At 40.8% G+C, this 15,101-nt stretch overlaps 1 protein-coding gene across 3 annotated transcripts in view; it reads right to left on the bottom strand.

Annotated features, from left to right (window-relative positions):
* The window catches only part of BCL2L13 (BCL2 like 13), an 87,454-nt gene extending 77,082 nt beyond the window's left edge, over positions 1 to 10,372 (bottom strand). Inside the window, exon 1 of one of the 3 annotated variants that reach the window (XM_027595403.1) lies at positions 10,218 to 10,372. The gene's annotated coding sequence lies outside the window, so the exon portion shown is untranslated. Of the gene's footprint in view, positions 1 to 10,087; positions 10,182 to 10,217 lie in introns of those variants that run through there. The other 2 variants (XM_027595400.1, XM_027595401.1) reach the window with 2 other exon arrangements.
* Positions 10,373 to 15,101: the final 4,729 nt, after the last annotated feature.

Here is a 15,101-nt window from a genome sequence, read left to right as displayed (position 1 = left end):
ATGCCCCCACCTTTCCCTCCACCCCAATATATATTCTCTTATTTCTTTTAATAATAAAGCCTCCTGGGGCACCTGATTGGCTCATTTGGTAGAGCATACAACTCTTATCTCGGGGTTGTGAGTTCAAGCCCCATGCTGGGTGTGGAGATCACTTAAAAATAAAATCTTAAAAATAAATAAATAAATAAATAAATAAATAAATAAATAAATAAATAAATAAAGACTCCTAAATTCTAGCTAGGTCCATGGCCACAAAACTGCAGACCACATTTCCCAGTTCCTTAGCAGCTTCATGTGCCAAATGATTAGCCTGAGTCAAAGGAATATGAGCAGAAGTTATATGTGCAATCCGTGGGTCTCTTTTTAAAGATTTTCTCTTTCCTCCTTGCTATGGTTTGGAATGTGAATATGGCAGACAACCAGTTCTGACATGCAAACAAGGACACCAATTTAGGGGATGGTAAAGTAACAAAAAGAGAAGGATCTGGGTCCCTGAATGACCACGTGCAGCAGAGCTGCCCTGCCTGGACTAACCACATATGGACTGTCATTTAAGGCACTTCATTCTGAAATCTCTTCATTCAGCATCCTAACTTGTACCATAATTAATACAACTACAACTTCTGCCTCTTCACATGGCCTTAGCAGCTGTTTTACCTACCATGTGCCTTAACAGTTGTTTAAAATCAAAAATTCTTATTAAGGAGTTTCCAAGTAACTGAGTTTTTTACTTAAACAATAATACTAACTGCTTTAAGATCTCAGGAAATAGCCAGTAAAAGAAAAAGAGGTTCAGATAACTAACAACATGAAAAGGAGACAGGCAATGTTGACAAAATTTAAGATCTATAAGCCAACTAAGAGAAATGTCTAAGAGTGATAAACAATGAAAAAATACATGCAGAATTTTATTTTATTTTTTTAAAGATTTTATTTATTTGACAGAGACACAGCAAGAGAGGGAACACAAGCAGGGGGAGTGGGAGAGGGAGAAGCAGGCCTCCCACAGAGCAGGGAGACCGATGCGGGGCTCGATCCCAGGACCCTGGGACCATGACCTGAGCTGAAGGCAGACACTCAATGACTGAGCCACCCAGGCGCCCCCATGCAGAATTTTAAATACACAAAAGAAAACAGTGGCTATATAAAGAGATAAAAAGGAAGAATAACATAAAAATATGCTTTGAATGGTTAAATACTGTCTTTAAAAAATGCATTTATGGTTGCTATTATCAGTATTTACTTAGGCTATCGAAAGAAATCCTAGTGCAATATTTAAAAGTCCCTATTGTTTCCTATCTTCATGGAGCAATGCTACCAAATTATACCAAAACATATATGAAATCAAACAGTAGGCCTTAGACCGCCCTGTTCAACTTTAAAAGTTTATCAACTTCAGAAACTATTTCAAAATTATTACTACATACCCCAAAGAAAGGGAAAAAGTGTCACAGCTTACATCACAGGAATAAAAGCCACACCCACTGTGTAATTACAGGGTGCTTTACTCTTAAAAAGCTCAAAATATTTGATACTTTTACAGTTACCATTTAATAGTGGCAGAATTTCAAGTTTACAAATATAAAAAGGGATACCCACGAAGGTAAAATAAGTTTTCTGAGGCCTATCAGTCAGGTACTAGCTAGCGCGGTGCTATAATGAACCTTTGCTTTTTTATTGTATTTTTTTGCCTGCCTGCCATCTGAACCCAATTTCCTTTACAGGGAGCATCCAACATTGCGTCAATCTCGATAGGAAACAGAAATCTCCCAGCCCCCGCTGTAAAAGCTAAAACGAGACAGATTTTTTTTCTTTCCCATTCTCCTGTTCTGTAGCATGTAGGGTATATGATCTAGGTTCAGCCAAGTCCAAGACCCCTACTAGCATCGAGAACGTGGAAAGACATTTAAATTAAAGATAATTCATGGAGAAATCCATGGAGAAGGTTGTGGTACTAAGTCAGCAGAGGCAGAGGTGCAGATCCAACAGCAGTGTCCTAACTCTTCTGTTCCTTGGCCTGATCCCTGTTCAGTCTGCAGCCAAGTCTCCCTTGGTTCCTGCCTGTTTCCCAAACCTGGTTTTCCAGCTTCCCATCCATTCTGAGCTACCCAATGCCCTTTTCGTAAGTTCCATTTCTGCTTAAATAAGCTAGAATGATTCTGTGGTGTTGGCAACCAAGAGCTAACTGGAACAAGGGCCAAGATGGAACCTAATTTCCTTGAAACTTGTGAGGCAGTTCCCCAACAACTATAACACACTACTTTCATGTGAAGATTACTAGGCTGAATTTATAGTTGAGAAAAATCTTTAAAGTCCTCATATTGACCTAGTAATTGTATCTACTGAAACAGAAGGCAATGCCTTCTGATAATTTTGTGTGTTCATTCAACACACATTTCTTAAGATACAAGGTACTCTACAGACATTAGGCATAAAATTAAGATAAATCACCTGCCTTCTGGAGTTTTTGACCAATTAGAGGAAAACGAAAATATGCAAATGAATCTGAATAATAAAGTTCTATGACACAGGTTAGTATCCACAGAATAGGAGAGGGCAACCAAAAAGAGGAAGCAGGAAAGTCTCTCTGGGAAAGGAAAAAAGTAAAAATCAGGAAAGGCTTTATCAAGTAAAATCTGAGCCAATCTTGGAACATGAGTAGGTATTCACTAACTGAACCAGCTTAGGGGGATGAGACAGGGATGCATTTTAAATGTAAAGACCAGGAAAAAGCACAGAAGCGTTTTAAAACAGCAGGGAACATAAAAACTAAGGAATCTGACGTGGCTAAATCGTAAGCTATAAGGGGGATGAGGCTGAGCAGGAGTAAGCAGCAGTCAACATTTGGTGTGCTTTGTATACCATGGGATTCTGGGCAGCTTAGGTTTTATCCTTATAGGATAAAAAGGAATTATTTTAACCATGTTCATGAACGAACCCCCTAAAACTGTATGCAAATTCTCTGTGCAGGAGCATTTTTTTCTAGAAAGAAAAATCATTCCATTTCTTTCGTTAGTTTCTCAAATTAGATCATGATGTAAAACAGGCTAAAAACTACTATAGAACACTACCAGGAACTATTGAAAGGTTTCAAGCAAGAAAAGCATTCAACAGATTGTATTCTAGAAAAATCATCCTGGAGATGGTATGGAAGATTAAGAATAGAGACTGGAGGCAAGGACACAAGTTAGGGGAATATTGGAAAAATCTAAACAAGATGTATGAAGGCGTAAATTAGAGCAAGAACACAAGAAAGAAGGGGATGAATAGGAAAAATATTAAGAGCTTCAAAGATTTGTTAACTAACTTGGTAAGAGTACTCCAGGCCGCTGTAGGGAAAGTGGTGTTATTCCTATTTCTCAAATCAGATAATATAGGAAGAGCTGGTTTTAGGAGAGGATAATAGGTTCACTTTGGGGCATACTGAATTTAAAATACCTAGTTGTCCAGGTGAAGATGTATAGCAAGAGGCTGGATATACGAGCTCTTATGCTAAGAGCTCTGGACTGGCAATAAAAAATTGTGCTCTGCATAGATACAAGTCAATGAAATTATCTAAGGAGACTGAATAGAGAGTTAATGACTTCCAGTGGGTAGGAAGTGTCAAAATTTTGGGTAGGAGTGAGAAAGGGTATCACAGGTTGAAAAACCCATATTCAATAGATAGTTTCACACTGGAAGGGAAACATTACCTCTGTTTTCAGATTACAAAGTATAGAAAATAAAGCTCAGCAAACCTTCAATCTTCTTTTTCTTCAATCTTCTCTGTACCAGTGACTCAGTGCACGGATGGGAGAGAAGAAATAAATGCACCCATCACTCCCTACCCCAAGCACCACCACCAGAATCGGAGCCAGAGAATTTTTTATTTATCAAAAGGAGACATGGTTTAAAAAAAAATGTCAAGAAATACTGGTTTCATCTGAAAAAGAAACACCATTAGAATTCAGGACAAAACTAACATTTCAGGGGTCGTCAAAAGATGAGAAGCTGGCAGAAGCAACCTCCACATCTGGATCGGAACAGTCAGGAAGGAAGGAAGAAAAACAGGAAAGAGTGTGTTTACAGAAGTCAGGAAAGGAACTTCAATAAGAAAGCAGTGAAGAAATGTATGAAATGTAACAACACACCAAAAAGAATGAAAATGTCAGGGTAATGATCCTTGACTGGACAGTTCTATTTGACCGCCAGGGGCAATAGCAAAAGGCAGGGAGTTGTAGACTGAATGGAAAGTGAAAAGGGAGAGAAAGGAGTTTTAGTCTATTCTTTCAAAGAAAGAGCCTGGTTGGATGGGAAGAAAAGAAGCCAGAGAGAGAGATGAGTTTGAGAGTTCATTTGTTTTGTTTTTGTGCACAACAAGAGTCTTAAGCACGTTTACACGCAGTGGAGAAGGAGCCAATGAGATATAAATAAATACAGAAAGCAAGGAATAAATTATGAAGTGAAGTTCCAAAAGAGAGGGGAGAACAGAGCAAATCAGTAACAAAATTTCAGCTTTACAAAGTCTCAGAGTTTTTTGGTAACAGGAATAAAGAAGTACTCACATTTTGAATAATGCTTTAAATAAAAAATTATGTTCTCAAATTTGTTATTCAAATTCCTGTATTTATCAAAAATCTGTATCTGAAGACAATTTTCGTCATTCTCAAACCCAGAGGCCATAGAAAAAGCATAGTTCACTGAATTTCCAAATTTGATTTTTAGCCTAGTGCTCTTCAAATTTTCTTACAAATCCCAATTGCCTAACCGTAAATGCAATCTGGATTTCATAATTTTCCATCCTCCACACTCACTTCACTATTTGCGTAAAGTCCTCAGCTCTAGTATACATGTTAATATCCATACAACCATACAACCATATATTTGGTGGATGATTATATTCTATTCAATCATTTTAACATTTTTCAATGATTCACACTAATGGAGATGACACAAACTCCAATCATGTAAGTTCAGTACACAGTTTTTAGGCTTTAAATGTATAATGGATAATCTAGTTATAAACCAGACCTAAATATGACAGACTTACAGTATTAAGATAATTGGATAGATATTATCCAACTTCTAATTTAGCTTGAGCTTCCAGTTGTAGAGCAACAGAACAGCTCATTCATGCCTGTGATTAGATGGTGGGGGAGACAGACCCTAGGAACACTATTACACATCTAGTGTGTTTTTATTAAATTATAGAACAAGGGCATTGAGAATACACGAAACGTAAACCCCACAACTACTAAGGGTATTCTGGGAAGAGAGGGTATGCACTTCCTTTGCAACATTCTGTAGTGCAGAGTCAGCATACTGCACAGTGGGCTCTTGCATTTCAAACAAATATAAATAAATTACATCTGCCTGAGACCTCTATTTCTGAAGGACTCTTCAATGCATTGTCATAGTATGCTAGAAGGAAAAGGTAACAGTCTCAATTTTATTAATGGAGAAACAAGAATAGACAATTTATTTGCACAAAATCACACAGCTAGGTTAACAGTGCAATCACTTGGTTAGGTACATCGTCTTCAGTTCTCTTAGCCTTTAACTGCATATACTCAACGCATATTTACTACATGTCAGGCAATGTGCTGGGTAAGAAGAATGCAGAGGTAAAAATACTAACAATAACAGGAGGAAGAAATGGTAGACGAACAAGGTGTTTTTTCAAACAGACTACTGAAAGGAGCAAATTTGTGGATTTTAAGAATGGGGCCAGGGAGAAAAGGAAAAAGACAAATCAGATGAAAGGTAAATATGATCTGAGATCACCACCCAGAGCTTTCCTTTAAGTAGGGTACAGTGCTCAAGTCCACCCCACTACTGCCTTACCAACACAGAGCGCATTTCATATGTAAGACATCTCAAGCTTTTTAAATAAGAAGGACATAGCTACTTTTACTCTAAATTTTGTCTAGTAGACTCTTTTAGAATTCAAATTAGGTATAAGTGCTCTCTGTATCCAGGCTTAAATATAGTTTTAAATATAAAAAGTATTGGGGATGGGGCACGTACCAATAAACTCTTGGTATCTAAAAGTTTAAATATAGTTTAAATATAAAAACTATTGGGGATGGGGGTGGTTCAGTAGGTTAAGTATTTGTCTTCAGCTCAAGGTCATGATCCCGGAGTCCTGGGATCAAGCCCCACATCGGTCTCCCTGCTCTGTGGGGAGCCTGTTTCTCCCTCTCCCTCTGCCTCTCTTTCTGTCTCTCATGAATAAATAAATAAAATCTTTAAAAAAAAAAAAACTATTGGGGTGCCTGGCTGGCTCAGTTGGTGATTAATACTTGCAACTTTTGATCTTGGTGTTGTCATGAGTTCAAACCCCGTGTCAGGTATAGAGCTTATTTAAAAATAATAAAAATTTATAAAATAAATAAATATAAAAACTATCTTTTGCACAAATCTAACAAGCCACTGAATATGGCTAAGTGTTACCTAGTTGTTTCTTTTTCTGCCTTACACCTTTAGTTTGCTCCTCTATTAAGTTACAAGTAGTTGTCAGCCAATGGACAGCCTGAGGAAGCTTAGGATAACTTAATCCTATGTTTATACATTCATTTGGTGGCATCTCCAAAACCAGGCACAAATAAAACATCCATGATCCTTCAGTAACAAATGTAACATCCACAATTTGCAATAAATAGTTTGCTTTATTTTTTTTAACCAGATTTCTATCATGAATACCAGTGCAAATTCCAGGATGCTAGCACCAATAGTACTATAGGAATTAAACCACATTTTATGAACAATAACCAGAAGGTGGGCAGCACTATTAAATTCTACTTTAAATTCTTTTTTTTTTAAAGATTTTATTTATTTATTTGAGAGAGAGAGAATGAGAGATAGAGAGCACGAGAGGGAAGAGGGTCAGAGGGAGAAGTAGACTCCCCGCTGAGCAGGGAGTCCGATGTGGGACTCGATCCCGGGACTGCTGGATCATGACCTGAGCCGAAGGCAGTCGCTTAACCAAGTGAGCCACCCAGGCGCCCTCTACTTTAAATTCTTATGAAAAGCAAATCTGCAGCAACATGAGAGTTTTTTGTAGTTGTTTCCCAAACTTGTCTGATCATAATCACCTTGGATGCTTGTGGAAAATAGAAATTTCTAGTACCCACTTCAGGCATACTATTTAGAATACCATAGCTATATTGTATTCCTTAACCCCATAGAGCCAAAACAGAAACACATTTACAACTTAACATGTTTTAATTAAATTATTTCAAGAAGCTTTGTTTTTAGACCATTTCCATCCACTAAAATTATAACGTAATAAAACTGTTATATACTCCAATAATAGAGATGAACAGATCTATAATCCCAGTTTACAAAAAGAAAAAGAAAAATCCACAGATAACTCAATCACAAATCAAAACCCTGAATTTTAAACATTAAACAAAGTTTTGGGGTTACCAGACCTCTAGTCACTGGTGACTTGAGTATGGAGTTTGTTCCAAGTTCCACAATTACCGTCAAGTCCTGTAACTTACATTTTTTAAGATCCATACTTTATTAGTCCCTATAGAATTCTAGGACTTTCTCTAAAATAAGAGAAGTAAAATTAAATAATCCTAATAAGAATTGTGAAATTTTAAAAAATTTACCCCACCCAGCTGCAAAATGCAACTTGGCAAGGGTATCACTTTTAAAATTCAGCAGACATGAAATATTCTAGTGTAGAGAGTCCCTTTCAAACTGAAACATGCTTAACTGAAATACTCTAGTTCAATCTTGTTTTAAGAGCTGCCCCAAAATGTTTTCACTCAGCAGCTGGCATTCAAAGATAATGTACTTATAGAGGAATGCCTCACTCTCACCCTCCCCACAGGTACAGTCTTTCACAATAATAAGGCTTCCCATCTATGTGTGGATAGCTTTATAAAAGGGAGGCATAAAATTCAGTTGCTCTGTCCCACTCCCAGGTATATGCCAGAGACATGAAAACACAAGTCTACACAAAAATTTGCATATGAATAGTTATAGCAGTGTAATATTTAACAGCCAAATAGTGGAAATAACTGCCCATCAACTGATGAATAAAGAAAATTGGTATATCCATACTATGGCATATTGTGGCCATAAAAAGGACTGAAACATGCTATCACATGGATGAACCCTGAAAACATCATGCTAAGTAAAAGAGGCCAGTCACAAAAGACCACATATTGCATAATTCTGTTTATATGAAATACCCAGAATTGGTCAATCTATAGAGACAAAGTCAGTGGTTGCCTAGGTAGGGGAGGTGAGGAAGAGTGGGAATAAAAAATGACTGCTAATGGGTACAGGGTTTCTTTTGGGGGTGATGAAAATTGTGGTGGTGGTTGCGAATTCTGTGAATATACTGAAACCATTTTTAAAAAACCATCAAATTGGGGGTTGGGGGGGTGGGTTAGCCTGGTGATGGGTATTAAAGAGGGCACATTCTGCGTGGAGCACTGGGTGTTATGCACAAACAATGAATCATGGAAAACTACATCAAAAACTAATGGTGTGTGGTGATTAACATAACAATAAAAATTTTTTTAAAAAACCATCAAATCGTGCAATTGGTGAGTTGTGTGTTAGTTATATCTCAAGGTGTTAAAAAAATCAGCTACTCTGAAAATAGCCCCCTCCCTTCAATGTTGTAATATATATTAAATAAGAAATCTTGATGACCATTTATTTGGAATAAGATACGAATCAAAATGAAATTGAAATTGAAAAACTGATAAAAAGGACAGCAAGACTGTTTAAAACTTTTTTATGGCTAAAATATAAGAGAAATGTACTTTTAAAACAAGATTATTGTTGCAAATTACTTGTCCTAAAAGTTTAGTGTATGAGATATTTAGTACTGATTAACTGATGTGCTAGAGAGCACATATTTTCTTCACAAAACTGGTTGGACTCAACTTTATATATCCTTCAACTAAATTCAACTACTGGGGTACAAGCCTCCATGTGAAAATGAATCATTAAAAAAAAAAAAATACACTGAAAATAGTAACTGGCCAATCAGAGTAAAAGGATTTTCAAACCCCTTCTTGGCCTATTACCAAATGAAGAATATTTCATAACGGCTTAGTTTCAATTTGCAGGTGCAAATGTGCACTGTGCATTTATCCAACTATGTATATGAAGTGTAAATAGTTTACTACCTACAAAAACATTTGCTTAATTTTCTGGGAGATAAAAAAAGAAGGTACTAGAAGGGTGTGGCAACTCATCCAAGGTCACAAGAAGTCAGGGCAGAGATCAACATTCTGGTTTACACCAAACCTCCGGAGGAAATCTCACTGACAATTTCGCAAAAAGTCTTTATGTTTGTTTTTGCTTTACATCATAAAGCAAAAAAAGGGGGGAGGGGGAAGGTTACCATCGGTTCAGTTTAAAACTTCTAGAGACAGTGCAATAGCTATTTTAAATAAACAAATACTGGTGCGGGGAGTGGTTAAGACAAAGATCCCAGTGGGAAGCGTGTGAACAACTGGCCAGATCCGCCCGATTTTCAACCCAGGTCAAAGCCTCATCTCAAAAATCTAGTTTTCCTTCACAGCCGGTTACGAAGGAAAGAAACTTGGAATCTCCCTGAAATAGCGAGAGGATAAAAATCAAAGGAAGAAACGCCTTAGTGTGGACTGTATCGCTTCCAAGAATAAGAAGGCATATTTTTCTAAAAAATAAATAATAGTAATGATGGGTGTCAGAACAGCAGTGAATAAAGGATAAAAAATTTCTAACTCTGGGAGAAAAAACAACTAGGACTGGCAGAGATAATCTATAATCATTCTAAACGAATCGCATGAAAATTTCCCTCCACCAAAAAGAAGTCCACGATCCCCAGCCTGGTCCTAAAAATGGACACGGGTTTTCCACGTGAAAGTCTTTGTGGGGAAGACCGGAGGTGCAGGACAAGGGCCGAGTTCCTCCGGCTCTGGCAGCCCTCTCAGGAAGCCCCGCTCAACAAGCGTCCGCGGTGGGACCACGCTGGACAGGTCCGGTTACAAAGAAATGGACCCTCAACCTTTGAGAACCCTCAGGCAAAGGAGCGCCGATACACACACACTCTCTGTCACTCACTCACAGTCACACACTCACTGACACTCACTCACGCGTCGTCGGAACCACTGGGGAGGCGGTGGATCGGCAGTCTCTGGACACCTTCCTGCCCAGTGAAAACCGCCTGAGGAGCTGGATAAGGACCCAACTCTTGCTGCCCAGAACCCCTCTCCCCTCACCTGGCCCTGGCCCCTTGCCCCAGAAGAGATGGAAGGGGCGGCGGCGGCGGCGGCGGCAGTCGTTTCCGACAGGGTCCCCCAGCGGCGGTGGCTGCTTCGACCCGCAGCCCTAATCTACCGCCGCCGCCATGTTGGAAGGTGAGGTCACCCCCGGCGTGCTTCCGTCACCGCCAGCGTCGGGGCGGACCTAGGGCACACAGAAGCGCCGGAAAAGGGGTGGCTCTGTTCTGAGCGGAAGCACGGATCATAGAGGCCCGGAGGTCTCTTCGCGCAGACGTGACCCGGAAGAACCGACCCCTTTTAGCCTGCTCTTACCAGGAGTCGCCCAAATCTATGATTCCCGGGGTGGTGGAGGTCTTTGAAGACTGGAGGATGGGAGGTGGGATCCTGAAGAATCAATCCTATGGGGAGAGAAACAGGCAGTTCCCGCGGAAAGGAGCATTGCTGCTGCCACAGAATGTTCTGTGGATGTACTGAGCAAACAAGTATTGAGGTTTAAGTGTGTGTAAGCGAACGTGGTAGAGAAGTGTCAGGAGAGTTCAAGAGAGCTGCGACTTCGCAGCCAATTGTCGCGGAAGACGGTCATTGAAAGTTGGGAAAATTTTCTGGCAGTTGGGGGTGAGGTGGGGGTCAAGAGATCATTCTAGGCGGAGGGCCCTGCCTGAGCACAGGCACTAGAGCGGTAAAGGAAGTCTTCGGTAGTACCCATTTTGTTCACAGCACCTAGCACAGTTCCCAGAACAGAATGTGTGTTAGTGGATGTTTGTTTACTTGAATCCAAGCGTCCTTTGGGGGAGTCACTGAAGGTATCCAGTTAAGAAGGTGTATCTAAACCATGCTTTAGAGAAACTGAATTGTCTGTGATGTACATGAGATAAATTGAAAGGAGAGCGATGAAGATGATGAGTTGGAAGGCTGTTGTAAGGAGCCAGATCAGAAGTGATAAAAACGCAATGAGGAGTGACTGCTGATGGGTACAAAGTTTTTTGGGAAAGGTGATGAAAATATTCTCAATTGATATTGATGACAGTTGAACACCCTGTGAATATGCTTTTAAACCATTTATGTGTATACTTTAGGTGAGTTGTATGGTATGTGAGTTTTGTCTCAATAAAAGCTGTGAAAAAAAAAAGTGCTGAAAACCTGAATTGATGAGGGTGGGTGGGGGTGGAAGCAAAAATGTTGGAGCTGGTGTTACAAGAGCTTTAAGCCTGAGCGACTGATAGAACAGTAGTGCCATTAATAGACAAATTGGATAAAGATTTTGAAAAAAAAAAGTCTTAGTAAGCTAATAAAACGTAATTACCCCTAGTAGTACCTAATAACCAGTTGATATTTAAATTTCCTCAATTGGCCAAGTAATGGCTTTTTTTTTTTCCAAGTAATGGCTTTTATAGTTTGTTGTTTTTGTTAAGTAGGCTCTACCCCCAACAGGGAGTGGGAACTCAGGACCCTGAGATCAAGAATTGCATGCTCCACTGACTGAACCAGCGGTTTTTCAAACCAGAATCATGCATTTGGTTGTTACATCTTTTGTTAGTCTCCTAGTTTTTTTAATAACGTTGACTTTTTCAAGCATATTCACACAATGGAAATTATTCAGCAATAAAACAAAAAGGAATAACTGGTATTGTGAAAATTAATCAAAGGAAACCTCATTTAAAATAGTCATTGGGGGTGTCTGGCTGGCTCACTTGGAAGAGCATGCATCTCTCGATTTCAGGGTCATGAGTTGGAACCCCAGGTTGGGTGTAGAAATTACAAAAACCAAACAAAAACCTTTGAAAATAAATAGGCAGATGAAATGGAGTCAGAAGCCAGAAGGGGGAGCTCTCATGCCCTATCAATCTGTCAGTTGCAGATCCGGTAAGAAAAGGGGTGGAGGGTAGAGAGGTGTTGCTGGCTCAGTCCTTGGAGCGTGAGACTTTTTTTTTCCCAAAGATTTTATTTATTTATTCATGAAAGACAGAGAGGGAGGGGGAGAGAGAGAGAGAGGGAGAGGCAGAGGAAGAAGCAGGCTCCCGAGGAACAAGGAGCCCGACGCAGGACTCGATCCCAGGACTCGATCCCGGGATCATGACCTGAGCCAAAGGCAGACGCTTAACCATCTGAGCCACCCAGGCGCCCAGAGCCTGAGACTCTTGATCTCCAGGTTGTGAGTTCTATTCCCTCGTTCAGTAAGAAGATTACTTTAAAAATAAAGTCTTTAAAATAAAATAAAAATCTTTAAAAATAAAATCTAGGGGCGCCTGGGTGGCTCAGTCGTTAAGGGTCTGCCTTCGGCTCAGGTCATGATCCCGGGGTCCTGGGATCGAGCCCCACATCAGGCTCTCTGCTCCGCGGGAAGCCTGCGTCTCCCTCTCCCACTCCCCCTGCTTGTGTGCCCTCTCTCGCTGTGTCTCTGTCAAATAAATAAAATCTTAAAAAAATAAATAAAATAAAATCTAAAAGTGTGCCTGAGTGGTTCAGTCAGTTAAGTGTCTGACTCTTGATTTCAGCTCAGGTCTTGATCTCAGGGTTGTAAGTTCAAGCCCTATGCTTTGCTCCACACTGGATGTGGAGCCTACTTTAAAAAATAAAAAGACTTAGGGGCGCCTGGGTGGCTCAGTGGTAAAGCGTCTGCCTTCGGCTCAGGTAATGATCCCAGGGTCCTGCTTAGTGGTAAGCCTGCTTCTCCCTTTCCCACTCTTCCTGCTTGTGTTCCCACTCTCGCTGTCTCTCCCTCTGTGTCAAATAAATAAATAAAATCTTTAAAAATAAATAAATAAATAAAAAGACTTAAAATTTAAAGAGGCACCTTTTGTGGTACCTGGGTGGTTCAGTCGGTTAAGTGCCCGCCTTCTGCTCAGGTCATGACCTCAGGGTCTGGGGATGGAGCCCAATTCCCCGCCCTTCCCCCTGCTTATGTGCTCTCTCTCAAAGAAATAAATAAAATCTTGGGGCGCCTGGGTGGCTCAGTCGTTAAGCCTCTACCTTCGGCTTGGGTCATGATCCCAGGGTCCTGGGACAGAGCTCCGCGTCGGGCTCCTTGCTCAGTGGGGAACCTGCTTCTCCCTCTGTCCCTCCCTTTGTCCCTCTCACTGCTTGTGCTTTCTCTCTCAAATAAATAAATAAAACCTAAAAAAAAAAAAAAAAAGGAGGGGAGCCTGGGTGGCTCGGTCATTAAGCGTCTGCCTTTGGCTCAGGTCATGATCCCAGGGTCCTGGGATTGAGCCCTGCATTGGTCTCCCTGCCCCATGGGAAGCCTGCTTCTCCCTCTCTCACTCCCCCTGCTTGTATTCCCTCTCTCGCTGTGTCTCTCTCTGTCAAGTAAATTAATAAAATATTAAAACAACAACAACAACATTGTGTTGAGTGAAAGAAGCCAGACACAAAAATGTACAAATTATGTGTTTCCATTTATATGAATTTCAGGAATAGGCAAAATTAGCCAATGGTTCTAGAAATCAGCACACTGTTGCCTAGAGGCAGAAAGTGCGGGATTGGGGGCGCCTGGGTGGCTCAGTTGGTTAAGCAACTGCCTTCGGCTCAGGTCATGATCCTGGAGTCCCGGGATCAAGTCCCACATCGGGCTCCCTGCTCAGCAGGGAATCTGCTTCTCCCTCTGGCCCTCTTCCCTCTCATGCTCTCTATCTCTCATTCTCTCTCTCTCAAATAAATAAATAAAATCTTTAAAAAAAAAGTGTGGGATTGGGTGCCTGGGTGGCTCAGTTGGTTGGGCGACTGCCTTCAGCTCAGGTCATGATCCTGGAGTCCCAGGATCGAGTCCCGCATCGGGCTCCCTGCTCAGCGGGGAGTCGGCTTCTTCCTCTGACCTTCCCCCCTCTCATGTACTCTCTCTCTCATTCTCACTCTCTCAAAATAAATAATAAGTAAATCTTTAAAAAAAATTTAAAAAATTTAAAAAAAGTGTGGGATTGACTAGAAAGGAACTTTCTAGGGTAATAGAAATAGTCTGTATCTTGATTGGGCTGGTGATCACACATGTATCAGAAGTCACCTAATTGTACTTTGTAGGTCTATGCAGTTTATTTATTTTTATTTTTTTAAAGATTTTATTTATTTATTTGAGAGAGAGAGTGCAAGTGAACATAAGCTGGCGTGGGGGGAAGGGCAGAGGGAGAGGGAGAAGCAGGCTCCTCCTGAGCAGGAAGCCCCACTTGGGGCTCAATCCCAGGACCCCAGGATCACGACCTGAGCTGAAGGCAGATGCCCAACCAACTGAACCACCCAGGTGCCCCAGTCTAGGCAGTTTATTGTATGTAAATTTTTAATTAAAATTTTTTTTAAGATTTTATTTATTTATTTGAGAGAGAGAATGAGAGAGAGAGAGCAAAAGAGCGGGGAGCGGGAGAGGGAGAAGCAGACTCCCCACCGAGCAGGAAGCCCGTTGCAGGGCTCGATCCTAGGACTCCAGGATCATGACCTGAGCCGAAGGCAGTCGCTTAACCAACTGAGCCACCCAGGCACCCCCAAATTTTTTTATTTTAAGATTTTATTTATTTGTCAGAGAGAGAGAGCAGGCAGAGGGAGAAGCAGGCTCCCTGCTGAGCAAAGAGCCCAATGCGGGACTTGATTCCAGGACTCTGGGATCATGACCTGAGGCAAAGGCAGGTCCTCGACCGACTGAGCCACCCAGGCATCCCATAAGTAAATTTTTTAAAAAAGTCACATGAAGGGTGGGAGGGATGGGGTGACTGGGTGATAGACATTGGGGAGAGTATGTGCTATGGTGAGTGCTGTGAATTGTGCAAGACTGTTGAATCACAGATCTGTACCTCTGAAACAAATAATGCAATACAGGTTAAGAAAAAAAAAGAAGAAGATAGCAGGAGGGGAAGAATGAAGGGGAGTAAGTCGGAGGGGGAGACGAACCATTAGAGA

Source organism: Zalophus californianus, chromosome 9 (genome assembly GCF_009762305.2).
Source record: "Zalophus californianus isolate mZalCal1 chromosome 9, mZalCal1.pri.v2, whole genome shotgun sequence".
Classification (NCBI taxonomy): domain Eukaryota; kingdom Metazoa; phylum Chordata; class Mammalia; order Carnivora; family Otariidae; genus Zalophus; species Zalophus californianus.
Note: the sequence above shows the minus strand (reverse complement) of the source record. Positions and strands in the feature narration are given on the sequence as shown.